The following is a 21821-nucleotide window of genomic DNA, read 5'->3' as shown; positions in this document are numbered from 1 at the left end:
CACCGGCACAGATCTGCTTCTGGTACCTGGAAAGTTGGCATGTCTCCAAAGGAACTCACAACCGAGTTCTAAAAACGCCATGCTTTGCTAGAGGGGGATTAGTACTCTCAGAGTCATGTGTTAAGGAGAAAACTGACTAACTTATGGCATGTAAAGGGGAAATAACATACTTGTTTATGTGTTTAGCATTGTGCTGGAAGGGGGAGGACGAAATGTACTTTTATCTGTGCCTCTGGCCCTCCTGGGACCATATTCAGCACTTTCATATACAGTAATGCAATTAATCCTTACAGCCATTCTCCCAATTTTACAGATGAGAAAACTGAGGTCACAGAGTTTGTGCATATTGTCAGGTTTGCCTGAAGCACGCTAGGCTCTGCAAAGGATGAATAAAAGCATAAGGGGCAGTTTCTGTGTCAGCAAGTAGGTGAGACAGATTGACAGGCATGAAATCATTAAATCCTAAGGTGTGTGGAAAGGATGGGGGGAGGGTTGATACTTTAGTAAGAACTCAAAACGTGAACAGAGAAGTGAATCAGGTGGGCTTTGCAGAGAAAGACCCTTCCCTGCCCCAGGTTACCAAACCAACATCAGGGTTCACTTACTCAGAATAAGAACATCTGGATTTTGTTTTACAAAAGACTGAAGCTTTACAAAAGGCAGGACCAGCCTCTCTATGCTATCTGCTTATTTCTATACTGTTTCCCAAATAAAAATAACTCTACAGCATGAGAGTTATATGTTCAAAGACAAAGATATGTTCAAAGACAGCAATCCCTTCAGAGTAATCACGTGTATCATCTCCACAGGTGCCTGGAGATCTTTTTGGACAATCCTTTTAGTTGCTACTTTTAAAAACAGATGATGGAATGCAACGTTTTCTAGCAAGGGAGAAAATGTATGGAAAACTTCTCATCTGGAAATAATACAGAGCAAGAAGCAACTTGAAACTCACAGACAGTGTGTGCCTGAAGGAAACTTCCTGTGCCGGGGTTGATGCCATCATGCCTGGTCTCCGTTGTTTGTCAGTTCAGGATCACTTTGTGGATCGAACTCACAGCAGAACTTTGAATTACTTTGACGTTTGGGAGCCAACGTGTATTAAGAGCTGATAGAGGCTAATCCTCCTTGTCTCTACTTAACTACCGATCATTATACAGCATTTATACCAATAATTGAGTTCAACTGGCCTGGGAGTGCTCCAGAAGCTGAACTCAAGTCCTGAGAAATAAACTCGAAGGTGTATCTGGGCTTCCCTGACATCAGCTTCAGACAGTTACACACACTTTTTTTATTTCTGCTGCACTTTCAGAGGACTATGCTTAAACACAGCCAGCTGTTTCTTTCCAATTGTTTTTAAATTGTTCGTTTTAGTCCAAAATTACATGGACAAATGTCAAAAGCCTGCTCTGACAGTTCTGTTCGTCTTGAGCACAACAACCTTTCAGGGCCTTATTATGGAGCTTCTTGCTGTGTTCCAAAGCGTGTCTTCATCAAGGCCCAAGTTCACGCTAACGCCTTCTTGGAGTCACATTGATTTTATGAAGTCTCTTTGCACAGAAGAATGTTTAAGGCTAACTATAGAAAGTAATCAACTAATAACTTTTGCCAAGTACCATGCACTGTAAGTATATCCATGTATATATGTAAATATATCCACATCACAGAGAAAAGGAGATATATATCCTTTTTTTTACCCTTTGATGTAAGATAAAATTGAATCACTAGTCCTTACTCTCACCTCCTCTCCATCTTCCACGGAAGGGACCATTCACCAAGCCTCATAATCCAGGCACACCCATCATTCCTGAACCATAGAAAGATTTAATACTCTTTGTGTCTAAAGTTTTAAACATGTACTCAAGCCCTTTGGCCCCCATAACTAACAGGAAGTTTTGATACATTTACATGAATAACTACAAAGAAGTCCCTGGACTATTTGTATCTAAATACTCTCATTTGAGTAGTGTCTAAATACTCTAATCAGAGTAGAATTGTCACTCCACCACTGTCCATGAAATAATACTCTCCACTGTACACTTCTTTGATTATCCATATCAAAGGAAATCGTAAAGATAAACAGCTGAAAACTAATGAACATCTCAAAGAAGAGTAAGAAGTAGTGACAAGGAACCTAATATTTACTGAGCACCTACTATGTGGCAGCAGACATAGTATTGTATTTAAACCCATTTGGTATTTACAGCAAGTCTGTGAGGTCTAACTTTCTTCATTTTCAGACGAGGAGACCAAAATTGAGAAAAGACCAGTGATTAGTCAAAGGACAGACAATTAGTTGCAAAGTCTGTATTCATATCCAAGTAGCATGACTGAAATATGCACTGTATCCATTCCACCACCTGCTTCTGAAGTCCACCAGGCCGGGGAATAATTGTGGGTGACTTCTGAACATTCCCTCATAACTCCTGAAGACCTTTCCCCTTCCTCATCTTCCCCCTTTCCCTTTCTTTTCTGTGTCTTACTGCGCTGCCTTCATTTTACTCTCTCTGCCAAGTCCTTACCACCCCTAATGAGGAACAGAAACAAAATGTTTAGGTGTTTAAAAATCATACGTGTTTTCTCCATAAAATAAACAAAAGAACAAGCAAACAAGCAAGCATGCAACCTGGGAATACCTACATTTCTCTAAATTTTACATATATGAAATATAGTCTTCAAATGCCCCCCCCACACACACATTTTCTGCATTCCTAAATGAGCATCCTACAGCATTCACAACTGGCTTTCTTCAAATAGCCTATACTATCTCTGCCCTCATTATCAGCAAATAATCTAGATTCACAGAGAAAGTGGAGTCCATAGACAGGAACTCCCTCATTGTCAACTACTCCATTCCCTTCCTTAGACATATCAATGTGGGATCACTAAGCTGGGGGGTGCTTTAGAGGGCCCTGGGCCACCTTCATCATTTCACCACTGAGGGTCTAGCACTGGAGCTTATTTCCAGCAGAGACTTTGGAGAAAAGCAGATCAGAATCTAGGCTCTAGATCTGATACTCTCCAACCATGTGACCTTGTAAAAATCATTTAATTTCTTTGAATTTCGGTTTCTTCATTTGTAAAATATGAAAAAAAAGAAAGAAAAACCCTTCCTCAAAGCGTTTTACATGTGGTGGTAAAATTTCAGAAAACAATAAAGGCTTTATTATTAAAGTGTTTGGTTTATAGTTAGAACTCAACCTTCATAGCAGTTATGATTTGTCTCAGTCAGGCATTATTTGGCTGATATGTATGGCATAAACAAAAGCCCACTGAACCTAGTTAAGACCAAAATGACTGTTCATTGGAGTACTATCTGGGCATCTAACAAAAAAATCCAGAAAGGATTGCCTAACATCTTGGAACACCAGCATAGGAAGAAATAGCTCTAGGTCACTTCTCCATCTTGTCATCTAATCTCTTGTTTCTGTGCCTTATTGATTATCTGCTGCATTCCTCCTCGCCCCGACTCTGCTCTCTCAGTGCTTAACCCAAATGGGTTATAGCAGCCAAGTTCCCCTTACCTCTAATTCAAGCACACATAATCAATTAGACAAAGCTCCTGTTTCTGAAAGCCCCTATTTCTGGATTTCACATTCTCAGGGGAGAAAATCCATTTGGTTCGGCTTGAGTCAGGTGCCCACCCCAGTTCAGTGAAACTTGGCTGGGATGGGGGAAGGGTAACTGGCTCAGCAAGGGCCATGGAGCAGCTTCTCTGAAAAGGGGATACAGGCAGGCCAGACAAAGGGAAGGGCATGCCTGCTTCCTTATTATCATCACTATCTCTGGAGGCAGAGAGAAGACCAGAACAAAGATGTCCCAATTCTGATACAGTGTGCTATGCTTTCCATTATGACCCAGTATCCTCTTTCTGGATACACTAAACCCTGTGAGAGAGTCAGTCCACACAAAGCGTTGGGTTCAAATGCTTATAGCAACATTATTCATAAAGCCCCAAACTGAAACAACCCTAATGCCTGTTGACTTGCGAATGGATAGACAAATTGTGATATATTCATACTACGGAACACCACTCGGCAATAAAATGAATAAAATATTATTACACTCAACAACATGAGTGAATCTCAAAAACATTATGCTAAGTGAAAGACATCAAACGCAAAAGACTACACATTGTATGGTTCCACTCATATAGAATTCTAGAAATGGCAAAACCATAGTGACAGAAAAACAGATCAGTCATTGCCTGCAGTTGGTGATGGGGGTAGGAGTGATGTTAGACAACAAACAAACATTAAACAACTTTTTGGGGTGTTGGAACTATTTCATATCTTCATTGTGGTAGAGCTCACCTGACTGCATACAATTACCAAAATCCTTCAATCTGTGCATTAAAAATGATTATATGCTATTGTACATAAATTATACGTCAATAAAGCTTTTTTAAAAAGCTAAGAGAAAGAAAGAAAGAAAAAAAGAAAGAAAGAAAGGAAGAGAAAGAAAGGAAGGAAGGGAAAGAAACGGATTGAAAGATATAGAGTCATCTCCAAATTCTACATGCCATTTTTGCGCTGAGTCAGCATATATCAATTACTGCATTTAAATTATCTATTATTACTACTAATAAAACCTTTATTAAGCAATTACCATATGGCAAAAGGTATGCTAAGTAGTTCCTTTATATGCATTACTGAATTGAATTCTCACAACAACCCTGCAGAGTAGGTGTTATTATCCCCATTTAGATATTAAGAAGTGTTTGTTCAAATAAACTAAGTTTCTTGCCCAGCTAGTCTGTGGCAGGGCTGGGATTCAAATTCAGGTCTGTCTGATTCCCAAGCCTCTACTTCAGCAGCCAATATTAAAACCAGATATTTCCTCAAACCATGATCATCATATTGGTTAAAGGAAAAAAAATCAGCTAAAACACAGTGAAATTGAGTTTTTAAGGCAATATCCATGTTTTCAGAAGCATGTGCTTTATGGTGTCCATTAAAGGGAATCCAAGGTAATTTAATAGTGCCTCCTTTTATGTAGAATATAACTGTACATATATACAGTTATATATGTCATATATATATCTCACAAATGGTGTGATTTTCTGATTCGTGTGTTGTGATATTTATATGGGTAAGAATGTTAAAAAAAATTCTTTCAGAAACATTTCAAATCAAAACTGAGTAGTTCGGATCCACCAGAGCCCAACTGAGAAAGCACTGCAGAATTGCTGGTCAACTGTCACCTCAGCTGAGACTCACTTTGTAGATCATATACATGGAATTTAAAACACTTCATAGTGTGTCCTAGACTTGAGGGTACTGAGTCTATATGGTCAGAGTGAATTACAAAATCAAGACAATTATTGTGTAATTGAAAGGGAGGAGTTATCTCACACTATCTATCAACAACAAATGAGTATCGAATGAGTTCCTCCATGAGCTGGGGCCATATATTATTTTGGAAAGAAAGTAGAATGAGGCATGGAACTCTTTCTAAGACATCTTGCTATGTAATTTCCCAGGGGGAAAAAAAGGGCATGAAATAGACACAACGGAATGATATACTTGCATGGCTTTGAACACAGCTACCATACTAGCTCATAATGGAGGGAGTCAGGGTGGGCTGGAAGACAGAGACGAGACCGTGAGAGAAAAGGCGGAGGGCGGCAGAAGTGTGCTGCATCCTGCAGAGAGAGCAGGATGAGGAGGCCGGCGGCCCACTTCTGCAACCCAGTTGAGTGACTTAACAGCTGTGTTATTAGGCCAGTCACTCCTCTGTGCCTCAATTTCCTCATCTGTAAAATGGGGATATAGAACTACCTTACAAGGTCAATATGAAAACTAACAGCACGATACATGACATGTGCTTAGAACAGAGGCTGGCACATTGCCAAGTCTCAATGCGTGTTAGCTATTCTGTTATTACATAGGTAGGAATTAAGATGAAATTTTAAAACTCAGTCAAATTTATGAAGGGAAAAGAAAACGATGGGGTGGGTGCTCTTGGGAAAAGCAGTAGTATCAGGAATGGCATGAAGATTATGAGGGACAATGGGGAAAAGGCCTTAAATGGGGGAGGAAACATACATCTTAAGTAGAGGAGGGGCAAGAAATTAAGGTGAGATCAAGCAGAACAAAACTGAGGATGACCTTGAAATCTGGAAAGGAAAATTCAGATTACCCAAAGCAATAGTAAATTTGTTAGGCTCTTCAACAAGAAATGGCTCAAACACCAGTCGTGTTTAAAGAAAATTCATCTCATAGCAACATATGAGTTGTAAATAGGAAGTGACAAAGGAAAAGAGAATAAAGAGAAGGCTACTGAATAATCCTGCATATTTCAGCAAAATTCTAAATTTTAGGCCTGAACCAAGGAAGCCTGAAATTCAAACAATACAGAGCAATCAAAGCAGGTCCTAAATTATAGGAAGACTCTAACTACTTATTGTGACAATGGGGAGGGAACGGTACCTGAGTCTGCGACAAATGACAAAGAAAATAGAGGATTCGCTTTACTACACTTAGTTAAAACATATCTATTTCAACAATCAAGATAAATTCTTCTTGTCATTCTTTTCCCCCTCACAGACATTCTAAAATATATTAGCGGTATTCTACGGTTCCCCAAAGCTATATAAAAATAGAAACTGATGAATAATTGTTTAAAAAAAAACCTTTCTAGCGTCTTATATTTCACGGTACAAAACTCTGACAATATCCAGCATAAAGGAAAATAACAGGCTAGCCCAATTTATCTCAGCAAGGCTTACAGTTGCCTGCAGCATTCTGAGACGGTTCCAATGAGAGTTCATGTTTCTGTGTGATGGTTTCACTTGCCTTTATCCTACACCCACTTCCCTTCCTTTCCCACAGACGTGCTAATAAAACAATACATTATTTGAGCCTCCAGATCCTTCTACCCCTTTCAGGATACCTCTTTTTTCTCAGACTCAGGGCATTTGCTCTAATCTCAGTGTATCTCCTTGTGAGTCTCAGTTCAGTATTGTAAAACTCAAAAAGTGCCCCTCTGAGGTACAATATGATATCAGTATCAAGGTATTGGAATTTCTCAAGATTTTAAAAGAAACCAAATGAATTATTATCATCTACAATCTATCAAAACTCCCAACCAGTTAACCCTGGTTTTAAAGTGCATAATTAGACATTAATGATCAAATTAAGCTACTTTTTCACAGTCATGGTTAGGACAAATCCCTCCCTATGTCAAAGAAAGCCACTGTCACGGGAGTATTTTTTTTTTAAGCCCCAAACAAATGTCACCAGATGTACTGAATTGTATGCATCCCTCCTTTTATAAAGTTGCGCAAGTCAAAAAGCCCTGAGACCATCTGTGTGTGAGGCAGCATGTTACTGGTGATTTTCCAGAGTCATTGCAGAGTGTCTGCAGCCAACGTTATCTTAAACAGAAGAGCAGTGCCAGTTAAATTCACTTCTGAAGCTCTTACACATCTATTTCTAGAGCCCTCTTTGTCCTCTTTATACTTCACACACACACACACACACACACACACACACACTCACACACAAATGTAAACACCCTTTCCTGGTGTCTTTTGTCTATCTGAAGCTCCACACTGTGACAAGGACCCTGGCCTGGCCTGTCCCATAGTGTTCCGAAATCCTAATGGTATTCCATTTTCCTCTCTCTTAAGCAGAATTCACATTTCTGTACAATTTCAATTTGGAAAGAAATCATGCATTTAACAGTTTCAAAAATTCACACTGAAGTATGAGTCATCATATGATGGGCTTAACCCTTTCAAGTATGTCTGAATTCTAGTAAAGGCTTCTATTAACCCGAATCACTTTCCACTTGGTAGAATGTGTGGCAGAGATATTTTGATTGGTGCGTGTTCCTGGGTTTCTCCACAACAGCACCCACATGAGAAAAAAAGGGGGCAGTCAGTTGTTTTCTGAAAGAAAACAACTCAAAATATAGGTTATTTAGCTAACTCACTTGTTTAATTTAGTATGATGACAACTGGTTTATTACTTACCCATGGCTGCTTTGGGGTCTCCCTTTAGCTTTGCCATAGCCTAAAACTCAATACATTTAAAAAATCTCTTAACAAAAGAAAGCACATGTCTACATACCAACACTTCTCTTTATATAATAGATATATTCCTAAATTGGTTTTATCTATATCAACATTTCATAAATAGCAATCTACTTTAAATGCCTGAAAAATGCTTTTAAAGGAGTGCTCTTGAGAACAGAATACACACACACACACACACACACTCTCTCTCTCTCATAAGGATTCACCAAAAAGTTTCATAGACTGTCGGTCTTACTTTTTTCTCATATCAATCGTATCCTCACTTTAATGGTGTTTGACCAGATGGAAAGACACCTTCTTCATCAATTATTTCCCACTTTGCTTTAGGAGTGAATATGTACTTCTCAGTAATATTTTATCATATGACACCTGAGCTACAGTTTCATGGGCATGAGAGTTGCAAAGTGAAATTGAACTGCTCTAGCACCAAAGCCATAAGCAAGATGACAGATATTGATTGTGCCCTAAGATGTAATGTAGGCACCTAATGGGGCGTAGTAATGTACAATGAATCATTAGAATATTATTTAAAATTTTCCATTCACCGGGGGGATTGCTAACGGGGTATTTCACCTTCAGGTCGCTCCCCTGCCTCCCCAGACTAGGAAACACTTGATAAAGGTCATTTAGAATATGGCGGATTTTTAGCAGCTTTGGCAAAATTAGTGATTATTTTCTAGGTTCCAGGAAGCAGACGTCCATATTACTGAGGATTAGGAATCTTTGAAGATTAAAAATATGTATATCCTTATTATTCAAAACACGAAGTTGGAGGATATACCCGCAAGAACTGGAAACTAATCATCACAACATGATACACCACAAGCCTGTACTGAACACTCACCATTAGTCCTGGGGTTAAGTGCTGCCCATGTATTATTTCCCTAGTGTTCACAATAACCCTCTGAAGGAAATGCTACCATTGTCCTCCTTTTAAGGATGTAACAACTGAGGCAGATGGAGGTTAAAGAACTAGACTCAGATGGTCACAAAGTTAGTAAATGGTAGAGCCAAGGTAAAAACACAGATTTTCCTAATATATATGCAGACCCCCCCCCCTCCCACTCCTAACTACTATATAATCCTGTGAAAAGAAATGCTAGGAGACCTGAAGTCATTCATTACAAAGTTAAATGACCGGTCATCTCTAACTACAGCTCTTTCTCTAGGCCAACCTCCTGGTCATAGCTATGATGTGCAGGAAAAATTGTTTCAATGTCCTTTCTGTGGCCCTCAGTTCCTAGGCATTCACTCTTGCCATCGGCTGCCCTTAGCCACTGACGGTCTCCCATGGAAAACCCCATGCACCAGATGGATTCCTGCCTTGATATTCCTCCCAACCAAATTACTTATCCTGGACTCCTTTCTCTTGGATAATCCAGAGACCAAACTGTTTCAGATTCACTGTTTTTGTTTCTAGTTCTTTCAATCTATTTCCCTTTCTGTCTTTCCCTCACCCTTTATTCTTTCTGCTTTTCCTGGATCCTGGAGGCCCATCAATATCCTACTTTGCTTTTGAGGCACTTGTTATCTGAATAAAGTTGTGAGGCAGGGTGGGCATGTCTTAGTGTTTGGCGTTAGGCTGAGGAGGTCCAAATCTGGTTTCTGTGTCAATTTAGCAGAGAATTGGGGCTCATCTAATCTGATATATTGGTATGATGCTTTCAAATTAGCATTTTATCAGGGCTTTCAAGGATTTAACCCAAATAATTAAGTGGTGGGGAGTTGTAAAAATTGGCAGAGATAAATATTTTAATACCATGGAACTTCTGTTGCCATCATAGTTCATCATATGGGCAAGTGTATATTACACTCACAGAAAATGTGAGCCTGATTCAGCAATTTCTCCTAGGATTTGTTCAATAGGGTAATTAAAAAGTTTACGAACTTGATCAGGGTTCCTCATGAATCCTTTAATTCAGTCAATGCAGTCAACAAATATTGATTAAGTGCCTACTGTGTATCAGGTTTCGGTTAGCTTCTAGAAATTCAGCAATGACCAAGGCATAGTCTCTGCTCTCATCTCTCCATTTTGTGCAGAAACAGAATGATTTATGCCATAATAGAAATTTTAAAAGTCCTCAAAAACTAGATGAGTGTGCCCTAACAGTCTCAAAAGTTTGGCAAAAAGGAAAGGGGCTAGAAAACTCTTTCCAGAGGGGGTGACAAGAGATGAGTCATAAATTCTGAGTGGGAGTTAGCTGTTCAGAGAATACAGGATTGTATGAACACCAACAGAAGTTTGATTGACAATAGAAAAGTTCCACAGAGACAGAGCATTATTACACATTAGGCCTCATTTGAGGAAATTTATTTTGAATTATCAGGACAGGAACTGATCTGCAGGATGACAAACTTTTATTCCATAAAGGTAGGAGATGTCAGATCTATCCTCACTTCTCCCCCAGAACTCCTCTCTCTACCTTGTTTTATCTACTCAGAGCTTCAGCCTAATTGCCTAAAATGATAAATATTGGGCATTTCTTTCAGGAACACACCCCCACACACAAAAGAAGTGCATCCCATTGGCTTAGCCTGGAAGTCAGTCTCATAACCCAGCAACCTCCTCCCCCCTCCAAAAAAACGTCTCTCCGAAAGCTTACTGTGCTACCATTTTACTGGGGAGTGGAATCTCAAGGCAGCAAGAGTGAAGGAAAAGGAGTGTAAGGGAACCAAATATAACAGAGTGTGTCACTGAACTGGCCAGAATTTGTGACAGGCTGTTTGTTCAGCCTTACAGGATACCTTCAGAGAGGCCACATAAAGTTGCTGTAACTCTAGAGTCCATCCAGGGAGAGGAAGGGAGAAAATTTTATCTACATGTTCTAATAGTTCCTTATATCCCTTGCTCAAAGGGTGTTAACTCCTGCACTTCTGGGTGACACATGCATGGGGGCTGAGCCTGTGCCCTGGTGTCTCATGTCTCAGCAGTAACAGAAGAGTCCCAAGGTGGGAGGCGAGAGGTAAAAGGCATGAGAATGAGGTGGGCTACTGTTGGTCATACGCATTTGTGGCAGTAGAAACTTGACTTGAAGACTGTGAGAAGAGCCCAAGTACTTGATAGAACTACTCCAACCAGAAAGCAAGGTTAGAGCGAATTCCTGAAGCACTGAAGTTGAATTCAATATGCCCTCCATGACTGGGTGGGCATTTCCTTAGAACCAAGGTCACCCTGTGTGTTCATATCTTCCATCCTTTTATTCTGAGCTGCCCACGTGTTGGTTACCTGTACTCTTGACTCTTTGGTTTTGCCTTATTCTACATTACGGTAGATGAAGAAAGCTCAATATTTCATTTGTTGTCAGACAGTACTTGGCCAGAATCCTACCCTCTATTGACTGGTTGACATTACTTAAATCCTCTGAGCATGATTTTTTTTTTCATTTGTAATAAAGAGGTACTCCCATTTCCCTAAGTAAGGCTGGTGGTGTTATTAAGTGAGATGATATCTCTGAAGGACTAAACAAAACTTTTGAGCCATAATGGGGCAAGGGAGATATCCGTTTTCTCCCTGAATCATTTCCATCATCCTAGTTTATAGTTCACCACTCACCCGTTCTTAGACGCTTTTATACATATGTCCATTCATGGTGAGAAAGGCTCCACATACTTCCTTCCATAAGGAATACTTTGTAACAGTAAAACCTGGTAAAAAGATTTGTGCTGTCATTAACCTATCTCTAAGATCAACACCCACCCCTCCATACACTGCTTGGTGATGCTGAGGCTGGGAGTCAGCAAATGTATCTCTCCTTGCCAGTCGTTTCCTTGTCAGACTCTGTTAAGGGTACTAAGAGGCCAGAAGGCTGGAGGAGAAATAAGGGTCTTGCTTCTTCCAGTTTTGCTTATTGTTTCTGCAGGTGTCGCTCCAACAATGGCCATTCTCTGTGACAGTGGCAGTCGGTTCCAGTTCTACCCCTTCTTTAGGTCTTCCCAAGCCAGCCTCATTGGATCCCCTCAGAGACGGTGGAAATGGTGGCAAAGCATCCACTCAGAAGTCTAGGTCCCAATTCTGCAAAGTTCCTTCTATGAGTTTCTGATTTAGTACCACCAACTGGACAAAACCTCCTCCCTCCAGCGACTGGATCCCAACTTTATGGGTCCTTTCCTCCAAGTGTCTTGGTTCTAATAACCCCAAACCTTCCCCTCGCCACCCTCTTGACCACAGAAATAGTAGCTGCTTCCTGCAGGTATCACTCCGGTAGAATTTCAGAGCTAAACTTTCAACACTTCTTTAACCAATTTCCTTATAATAAATTATCTTGGTTGAAATATCTGTATGGTTTCTATTTTCACTTACTGATACAAGGGATATCAAGATCAGCCCTGCCCAAACAAGGGAAGCAGTTACTAAAGGACAACATAAATTTGTGAAAAGAGAAAAGGTGAAAGGTGTGTGCATGTCACATGCACACACATGCAGTTGGCATTTGCTTCTCAGCTAATATGGAAACCACCAAAATGGTGGCTCTATCTACTTCATCTAACAACTTTTAGTATATCTGGACACCCAAGCTTCTTATCCACTGTTTATCCTCCAGCTGCCTATATATCAATTTTTTTGACCTATCAGTTTATGGCTCCATCTTTTAATGACCTATCACTGTTGACATCCAACGCCAATACCTGAAGCCAAGTAGATTCTTTTGGTGTATTTTACAGAGAATAAAAACCTCCCTTCACAGCTTTTTATAAAAGAACATTCTCTGTCTTAGTTATCAAATTGTTATATGTCCAAATTCATTACTTTATGCTGGAGTTTTCTGAGAAATTAGTTTTTCATGGATGATATTTCCTGAGATGATGGGCAGTGAGTAAGGAAAAGAATGAGATAACAGAGAAAGATTACATGTTTTAAAATGCTTACAAATGGTTTTCCAGAGCTAGAGCAATATTTGCAGAGTTCAATATTTGCTCCCTTCTGATATAAGAGAAAACTTTAATCAACTGGGTTGGCAAATACAAAGGTAGATAAGATGAGTTGAATGTCGTTGAATTCTTACAGGCACTCTTTAACGAGTTCTGAATTAATGGACCTGGAGCAAAATACTGACTCAGTGCCTGCTCAAATACCAACACCACAAAGGTGTTATGCTGGTGGTGTGCTGTGGAGAGGGACACCTTTTATAGCAATAAAAATGTATAACAAAGATACATGCATAATAGCCCCTGAATAATTTTACACATATTTTTTTAATATTTCTATAATTTCTACAGATAAAACTGGAAGTTTTTTTAATGAGATGAATTACTTATTCCTCTCCCAAATTTGAACAAGAGACACATGTTTTTTAAAAAACCTACAAAATTTCACAAAAGTTCTGATAGAAAACTTCTCTATACAAAAGAGACCTTTTAATTATAAAACTAACTCTCTCTAGTGACCCCAGCACCATCTACCTGTGATTTACATGGGAAAGCCCAAAGGGAATGTTTACCTTGTCATGGCCCAAACCTTAATCCACTCTATCACTGGTACTGAACATTTTAGTGGACACCAGAACTACTCTTTGCTAAAAATATTCCTGATCTTTTTACCTTACTCTTGCAGAGAATGCTGGCCAAATGGCACCGATAAATGTTGATTCAAGCAGAATATGGTTATCAGATTCAGCTTTCCCAAAAGTCATGTTTACTATGCCATTCCCTCTTGAGAACCTCCGGCATTTTCCTATCAGCTGTCATCACAGAGCTAGGCACGCTGGTGTTCGGTAGCCATGACAGAACTCCCTAGTCCTTCTAGTAAGAATTTCTATACTAGAAACAAATGGCCTTGCTTATCCAGTCCTGGTTTCTTTCCACTCTAGAGAATGTGTGACTATCTCCCATCCATAGGTGCCAAATGCATACCTGTTCCTCTTTTTCCATGTGCTATTTCCTTTGCCTGGAATCGCTTTCCAAATCTTTCATCTTTAACACCTAGTTCACATTAGTTCCATTAGTTCCATCTTTTTCGTGAAGCTTAGGAGAAATTCTTCACTCCTTATGTGCAGGGCCTTGCTATCAGCAGGCTTACACACGTTAACTTATTTAATTTTCACAAAAGCACTACGAAGAATATAATATTATTGTTCCCATTTTACAGATGAGGAAACTGGGGGCACAGGAAGTTGAGAAACTTGCCCAGGATCAGACTGCACAGACCCAGGATTTGAACCCAGGCAGTCTGGCTGCAAAGTTTAGCCCTTAATCACTATTTTTCATTGACAGATACTTGTCTTATTCCTGTCTACACTTATCTACCACTGCTGTAAATTCTTGCAGTATACCTTCACTAAAATAGACACTTAAGTATTTAATAAAATGAAATATCAGGTAGGAATATAAATGAAAATATTTTTTTATATAACACCTATAGATGAGGAAACAGAGGCCCAGAAAAAGCATGTTACTCCCTAAAAATTCACCAAAATTTCACCAGAAGCCCGGTCTCCTAATTCAGAGCTCTACCTACCACGTGATTTTAACCATCTTCCATGGAGAAGTGGAAGGAAGTGTATCTACCTTTCTTCTCACTTGTAGAAAGTCTTCAATTTGTCCTCTATATCTCTCCATGATTATATATCAGTGATATTCTATCCTTAATTCAAACTAAAATTGAAGAAGACCTATCATCTTTTTCTTTATCATCTTTTTCTTTATAATTCATTTCCCATGCTAAATTTTTCCGCAGTAATGAGTGAATCCTCTAATCTTTTAAGGTCAGAATTACTAAGAATGTCCTCTGCTAGTTTACTGCATTCTGTTCCCCATTTTGATAAATCCTATCTTGTCTGATATGAGATTTTTAAAAACTTGTGGGTGAGAGATTTGGGCAAGTCCACTTACCTTTATGGGCCTCAATTTCCTCTTACTGGTGCCTACAGACATTAAAGTAAGTCCCTCTCTTCCATCCCTGCCCATGCTATACCCACTTCTGGGCAAACCACCATTCTGAATTCTGAGTCTTTCTTCTTTGAACTACTGTATCTCCTTCATTTTCCTTATACTCCAGCATCCCTCACTTCCCACTATCCTCTGCCTTTTCACTTTCTGCCCTCTGTCCCTTTCCTGGGTTCCACAGCAAAAGCTGACTTTCTCTAGTTACCTCAGCAATTTCAAGCAGCTTGACATGACACCGCACGGTTCCCTACCCTCCACGCAAGACTGTTCTAGTCAATATGTGCTATTCTGCTGTCACCAGGTCTTTATTGTTGCCTCTTAGCTGCTGCAGCTGTATCTCATGGACGGTTATGAAGCTTTTCCCAGGTGTGATGCTCTGCCTACAGTAATAAGTGTATAACAGCAAAGGCCTCCTCCCATTTCCAACCCTCTCGTTATTCACATGCCTCTCTCGTTATTCACAAGCCACAAAGTATTCTGCCCCTCTCCACACACTGAGCATCTCACATGGCACTCACCCCAGAGCTCTTACACAGAAATCCACGTTCAAAATAACAGCATCACCATCATCACATGCCAACACTTATTGAGCACCCATAATAGACCAATCACTCTGCCTCAGACATATAAATCATTCAATCCTCGCGTCTCTATGTGATTTGTCTTACCACCATCCCCATTTTACTGCTGAGACACAGGCCTAGAGACCAAATGACCTGGTAGAGATTAAATGACCTGGAAAGCAGGAGCTGTTCACTATTTCTCATACCGCCAGTGTGCTTATCTTAGTATCCACCAGAACCTAAGCTCTGGAAAACCAGGATCATGTATGTATTACTCAAGTCTGTATTCCCAGGGCTTAGCATGGCATCTGGGCACACAGTAGATGCTCAATAAGGATCTGTTGAATAATGGAAGCATATTTCCAAAGAAGAGAAGCTATTTCTCCACCTCAAGTTGTAGCTTTAGTGGCTGTACGCTAACACAAAGCCACACCCAAGTGTGTTCAATGCTACAGCTGTGACTGTGTGTGCTAGGAAGAGTATACAATTAGATATTATTAATATAATTAATTGTCTTTGGAAAGCAACCTATTTTTAGCTTATATTTAAGATAGCTTTTATTGAGTTTTATATGACAAACGGAACATATTGAAACACCAAGTATTTGTTTCCAGGAGTTTCGGGAAATATGAGCATGTGTATATAAATATCATTTACCTTATCCCTTAAAAGCAAAAGACATTTTCAATAGTAAATGATTCTGGTCGCATGGTTATTATTTTGCAGCTACCCATGTGGGTGTGTGTGTGCCTACCATTGTAGTTACTATTATGCAATTAAAAGAAAATAAAGGTATTTTGGTTAGTTGATCATTGATAAACTAACCTTGATGGTTCATTTTACAGCCCCCGCTAGGGGCTTTTAACATTTCATAAATGTGGTTTAAAATGACAAATTAGCTTTGGGAATAAAATTACACAATACATCACTTTGTCAGAGTAAAGAATTTCTGATATGATAGCTCATATTAAATAAAAGGGCCACCGAACAAATAATTTATTAATTAGATATGTAAAAATAATCTTTTGGATAAGAATGCACAAGCCAATCCATTTGTAACAAATGTTCTCAACTTCGGTAACCAGGACAGAGATTAAAAATATATAACCCTATAACAAAGCATGTGATAACTATTTATAAAGGGTCATTAATTCTTCCTAATTCTTGATCAAAGGCTTATATTCATTCATTACTCTATTTTCCTGAGGCTTTTCAACTGTTTTCCAAGAATACTAGTTACATTCAGAAAACGAAAATTGAATTAAAGACGTCAGCATGCTCACCCGTTCTTAGAAAACTCCTTTTTGTCTCACTAATACCCAATCTGAGAACATTGATTAAATCTATCTTCAAGGTGATCTAATTAAATTCTAGATTTAAATATCTGAAAGTTAATTCTTCCAGAATTTACCTAACATCCTTTTGTCTGATGATGTCTTTTTTTCTTCAGTGTGCAAAATCTTTTCAGCAAAATAGGTAAAACTTTCCTAAGGAAATGCCATATTTGGTGTAGTAGGTCCTAGGTAGGTTGCCAGTGGAAATGAACCACTTTTGCTAGCATGTAAGGAGAATGGTACTTCTTATGCTGCAGAAAAGATTTGTGTAACAAACTGAGGGTCAAGTTGGAATTTTAAACCTAGAAATAAAGGAGATATATTCTTTAAAGATTTAAAACAATGGAATCACCATGGACGTTGATTTTTACACAAGGATATCCACTGCAGGCTTAATTACAACAGTGAAAACAGTACTGAGTAAACGTTCACTATTCAAAGAACAGCAAAATAAATTACACAGTATCTACACCTCGGAATAATATGAAGCCATTAATAATGATATTTTCAAAGAATATGTCATGAAGGAAAATTTGAAGTAGGAAAAATTTATTTGTGATTTTTCATTCTTTCGTTATATTCTCTATTTACCAAATTTTAAACAAATTTGACTTTAAATAATGTATGTCTTCTGGTCCTTAGAAAAAAATTTTAAATAATTTTAAATGGAAATAGTTACATATGCAGGAGTCTATCGGGTATAACAGGTTTCCTTGGAAAGGCAAATTTCTTAAAATGCCTTAAAGTATACTTCATATAAGTCAGATGTAAGAAACAGGACAAAACGCTGAGGTCTGAGCTCGCCAGGGCATAGTAGGTACCTGAAAATAGCTTAGTATTTATGGGTCTGACAATGCTTGTTTTATATCAGGATTCTATCAATACTGTATTTTCAAGCACTCACAGCTTGGCATAATTGATAATATCAAAATTTAAAACTTACAACTAAATATGTCTTCTAAACTCTCACTGATAAAATTCAATTCAACTAATGTTTATTAAATACCTTCTCCCAGAATTTTTCTGAGTTCCACATTACCAGCCCATATTTGCATCATGCATTAACTGAGGCTCAGCGTTTTAAAATATTTTGCCTGAGATTGCAGTTCAAAAGGCAAAACAATGAATCAAACCTAGATTTTCAGGTTTCAAATCCAAGACTTTTTCCAATATTCTGTAGAACTGTTTCTCCTCATTTCCCTTCTCTTCTTCCCTTTTATTTCTCCATTTAGCCAAATTCTATCCATTCTTCAAATCTTGGCTCCTCCATAGAGCTTTTCTTGGCTATGCCCAATTCACAGTCGTGGTTTTCTGAACGTCTGTCAGGTCTCCTCAAACTGACTATGGGTTTGAAGCTCTTGGGGCGCCTTCTCAAGAAAGCCTCCCTCAAGAGGTTTTTTTTCTCCCTCTCCCCTCCCTCAAGCTTTTATTCTCTGCAAAGCTGGCAGTATAGTGGAAAGAGCCCTGTGCAGTTATGAAGGCAAGAAAGTATAGGGCAAAGCCCACCAACAGTAGGAAGCTCATTTTGCAAGAAACGTGCGAAGACAAGAGAGCAAGCATGGAGAGCTTAACAAATGCAGAATGGGACCATGAGGGTAGGAGATGCTCTGAGCAAGAGGTTGAGAAATTAACCCTTTAGAAAGACACATGTCCTGAAATGCTATTGCTGCAGTAGAGATCATTCAGAAGGCATTCACTGATAATCAATCTCTGGTGGAAAAGCCATGCTGACCTTACTTTTAAAAAAGTCCTGGACCAGTAAACAGTCAGAGTATAATAATAACATTTATTGAGCTTTCACTATGTTCAGACATTTGTTAAGGGTTTTACATGCATTATTTCTTTTCAATCCTGACATCAGGTGATTTTTACAATTGAGAGAAATAGGCTTTGAGGGGTTAACAAAACTTGCTCACGGACACAGCTAATAAGTGCTAGAGCTTATTCAGAACCAGGGCTATGTGCCCTCTTAAGTGCCCATAAGCCTTCGTATTTTACTGCAGAGACTGCTGATTGAAAAATAATCATTTCTGTGTATGGTCTGAGGTGCTTTTACATCCACGAGCTTGTCCAACCAACCTCATGTGCACCCAAATTCAGATACCTTGTTCTCAAACCAAGGTAGGGGGCAAAAAACAGTTCTCTTGCTAGGCCATTGGTTGAGTGAGAAGCTAAAATGTAATGTTCTTGAGGAGTGTGGTGATGAGATACAAGTTCATAAATAGAGGTTAGCTGTTATCTACGACTCCTGGGAATTGATGCTACTATTGATGGGGTTTGTGAGGAAAGTATTTCGTTTTCCCTTGAAGTATACGTGGTATTTTTTTTGTCAAGATTCACAAGGGTTGGATGCCAGTATACCAGCTACAGCATATGCAGCCCTCTCTGCTCATCTGGATGTGATTGGGAAGCTTCTGTCATTTGCCTCCTGGGCCACGGCTGTTAGACACAGCAGAACTTGGCCCATGTGCTATGCAGCTATTGGCAACTCCTCAGGGAGACTGTCTCAATGTTTAATATTGGTTGTACTCCTTCCTGGAGAGAAGAATGGGATGGATGTCTAAAAAATAAAGGTGTGGGAAAGAAAGATACAGCAGGAACATTATAAATACGTCAGGGATCTGGGCATGGATGACATTTCACAAAGTCGTCTGAGTGGATTTGGACTTTGCTCAAACATTTCAAGCAGCTTCTGATCATGCTTTATTTTGAAAACAGATTCAAATAGGATGGAAATATTCACATGTAACCCAAAAAGTGTCTGAAGGAACAAATGTTCCAAATGTTCTCACTGGCAGAGGTCTTCAAAGAACCAAGAAAAATCTGGGACTGAGTTAATGTGTTAGATGATACAAAATTAGTTAGCATGATCAGTAAGTGTTTATTATCTTTCTATCATGCTTTACCATCTGCTAAACCTGCCTTGACAAAGAGTATGAGACTATGGTTCCAAACATGGAGGTATATAGAGCTGGGACTGAACTTCAGAAAGGACTTGCTTACTGAAAGAATGTTGCAGAGGCTGATTTAGTCCTGGGGACACCACTGGGCTGCTGTTTTCCAAACTGTGTTCTGCAGAGCAGCGTACACAAGAGATCCTTGGGCCAAATTAGTGCTCTATGGTTATATAAACTTAGAAAACACTATAAACTATGCCCCCCTCCTTAGAGATTCACAATGCCTATTAAAAGTTTATTAAGAGCTATGAAAATTCTATAATTAAGAAAGGTGCTTGATTGCTTGATTTTGCCCTAATTCTTTTTTTTTTGTTTGTTTGTTTGTTTTTGGCCGCACTGTACGGCTTGCAGGGTCTTAGTTCCCTGACCAGGAATTGAACCTGGGCTCCGGCAGTGAAAGCGCTGAGTCCTAACCACTGGACCACCAGGGAATTCCCCTAATTCAATATTTATCATTTGATCATGGGTCTCTTTTTCATACACTACTATTACTATTACTAGTGGTAGTAGTAATAAAAATGAAAAACATTAACTGAGCACTTATTATATGGTAGGCATCGTTTGGAAGTGAAATATATATATTAACTCATTTATTCCTCATGTCAGCCAACATGTAATAGGCATTGCCACTATCACCATTTTACAGACAAGGAAACAGAAGCACAGAGTGATTGACCTAAGACCACATAACAACTATGTGGTGGAGCCTGGCTTAAAATCCAGGTGGTCCAAGCTCTGCCCAGTCACTTCACCACCAAGCCAAAGTTACTCAGCCAATGTCAACAAATGAGATACAGTTCAGCTGAGACATATTGATGGCTAAATTTGTAAAGTGTAAATAAAAATTTAAAGCCATATTTTCAACCATTCCAAAACTTGAATAGTTGAAATGAAGTCTGAATACCGTTTGTATGTAACTTTCTGAATTCAGCAATCATTACATAAGCAAATGACTTTATGGGGATAACATGAAGCATTTTCCTTTTGAATCACCCCAACTGGTCTGTAATTTATTTGTCAAGAATAAGGTTCTTCTGTTTGCTAGTGTATACAAATCATTTCCTGTTCTTTCTCTTTAATGGTTTACTTTCATGATTTCTCTACTAATCTAGAAGTTACATATGCTTGCCGTTGTTACCACTTTTTCTTATTAGATATTGATATTTAAAAGATAACTGATGTTAATTTTCTAGATTTCTAACTCTATTTATTTATATTTTATTATATTTTGATGTTTAAAATCAGTTGAAGTCTCAGGAAATTTCATAATAATTATTGTTTGTTTAACAATTTTTTATTTCTAATAAAAATAATTGGACCTAACTAAAATTGATTTACTAAAGAAACTGTAGGCCTTGAACATTTAAAAGTCACATTTTATTAAAAAAAAAGTTCTGAAAAAAAATAGTTCTGGAATTGAATAATGGTGATGGTTGTACAACATTATGAATATACTTAATGCCACTGAATTATAAACTAAAAACTGGTTAAAATGGTAAAAAAAAAATTTTTTAATTTAAAAAAACAAATGAATATTGAAAAGAAAAAAAAAGACATTTTATAAAGTTTAAATTTTTTTCATTATTAAATTAAATTAAACATAATATTCCAATAACCAGAAAATCAATTTTATGAAACTATAAAGATCCTCATTTCTCTGGAGAACTTAATACTTAAGTAGATTTAATTTTTACTTGACATTTATTTTCTCAACAAAATGGAATGATTTCCAATTAAAGCTGAAGTTATCAGATTTACAAGACAAATAATTTACCGCAAAAGAAGCTGACATGAATAATTAGGCAACATAAGGATTTTCTCAAATTTCTATTTGTGTACCCTTTTCTTCAGCATTTAAGACTCATCTGCATGGAAAGTTATTACACAAATTGCCACAAACTGCACTGGTACCTAGTCACAAGACAGGAAAATATTTGAAATTTAAGTGTGTGCAAGAACAAAATATGAAACAAAGTTTTTCTGTACAGTTTTCTATAAAACGTTTTCTCTTTTTCTTTGTTTTTTTTTTTTTTTTTACAATAGT

Source organism: Balaenoptera ricei, chromosome 7, assembly GCF_028023285.1.
Source record: "Balaenoptera ricei isolate mBalRic1 chromosome 7, mBalRic1.hap2, whole genome shotgun sequence".
Lineage (NCBI taxonomy): Eukaryota > Metazoa > Chordata > Mammalia > Artiodactyla > Balaenopteridae > Balaenoptera > Balaenoptera ricei.
The sequence above is the reverse complement of the archived record's forward strand: the minus strand, read 5'-3'. Positions refer to the sequence as shown.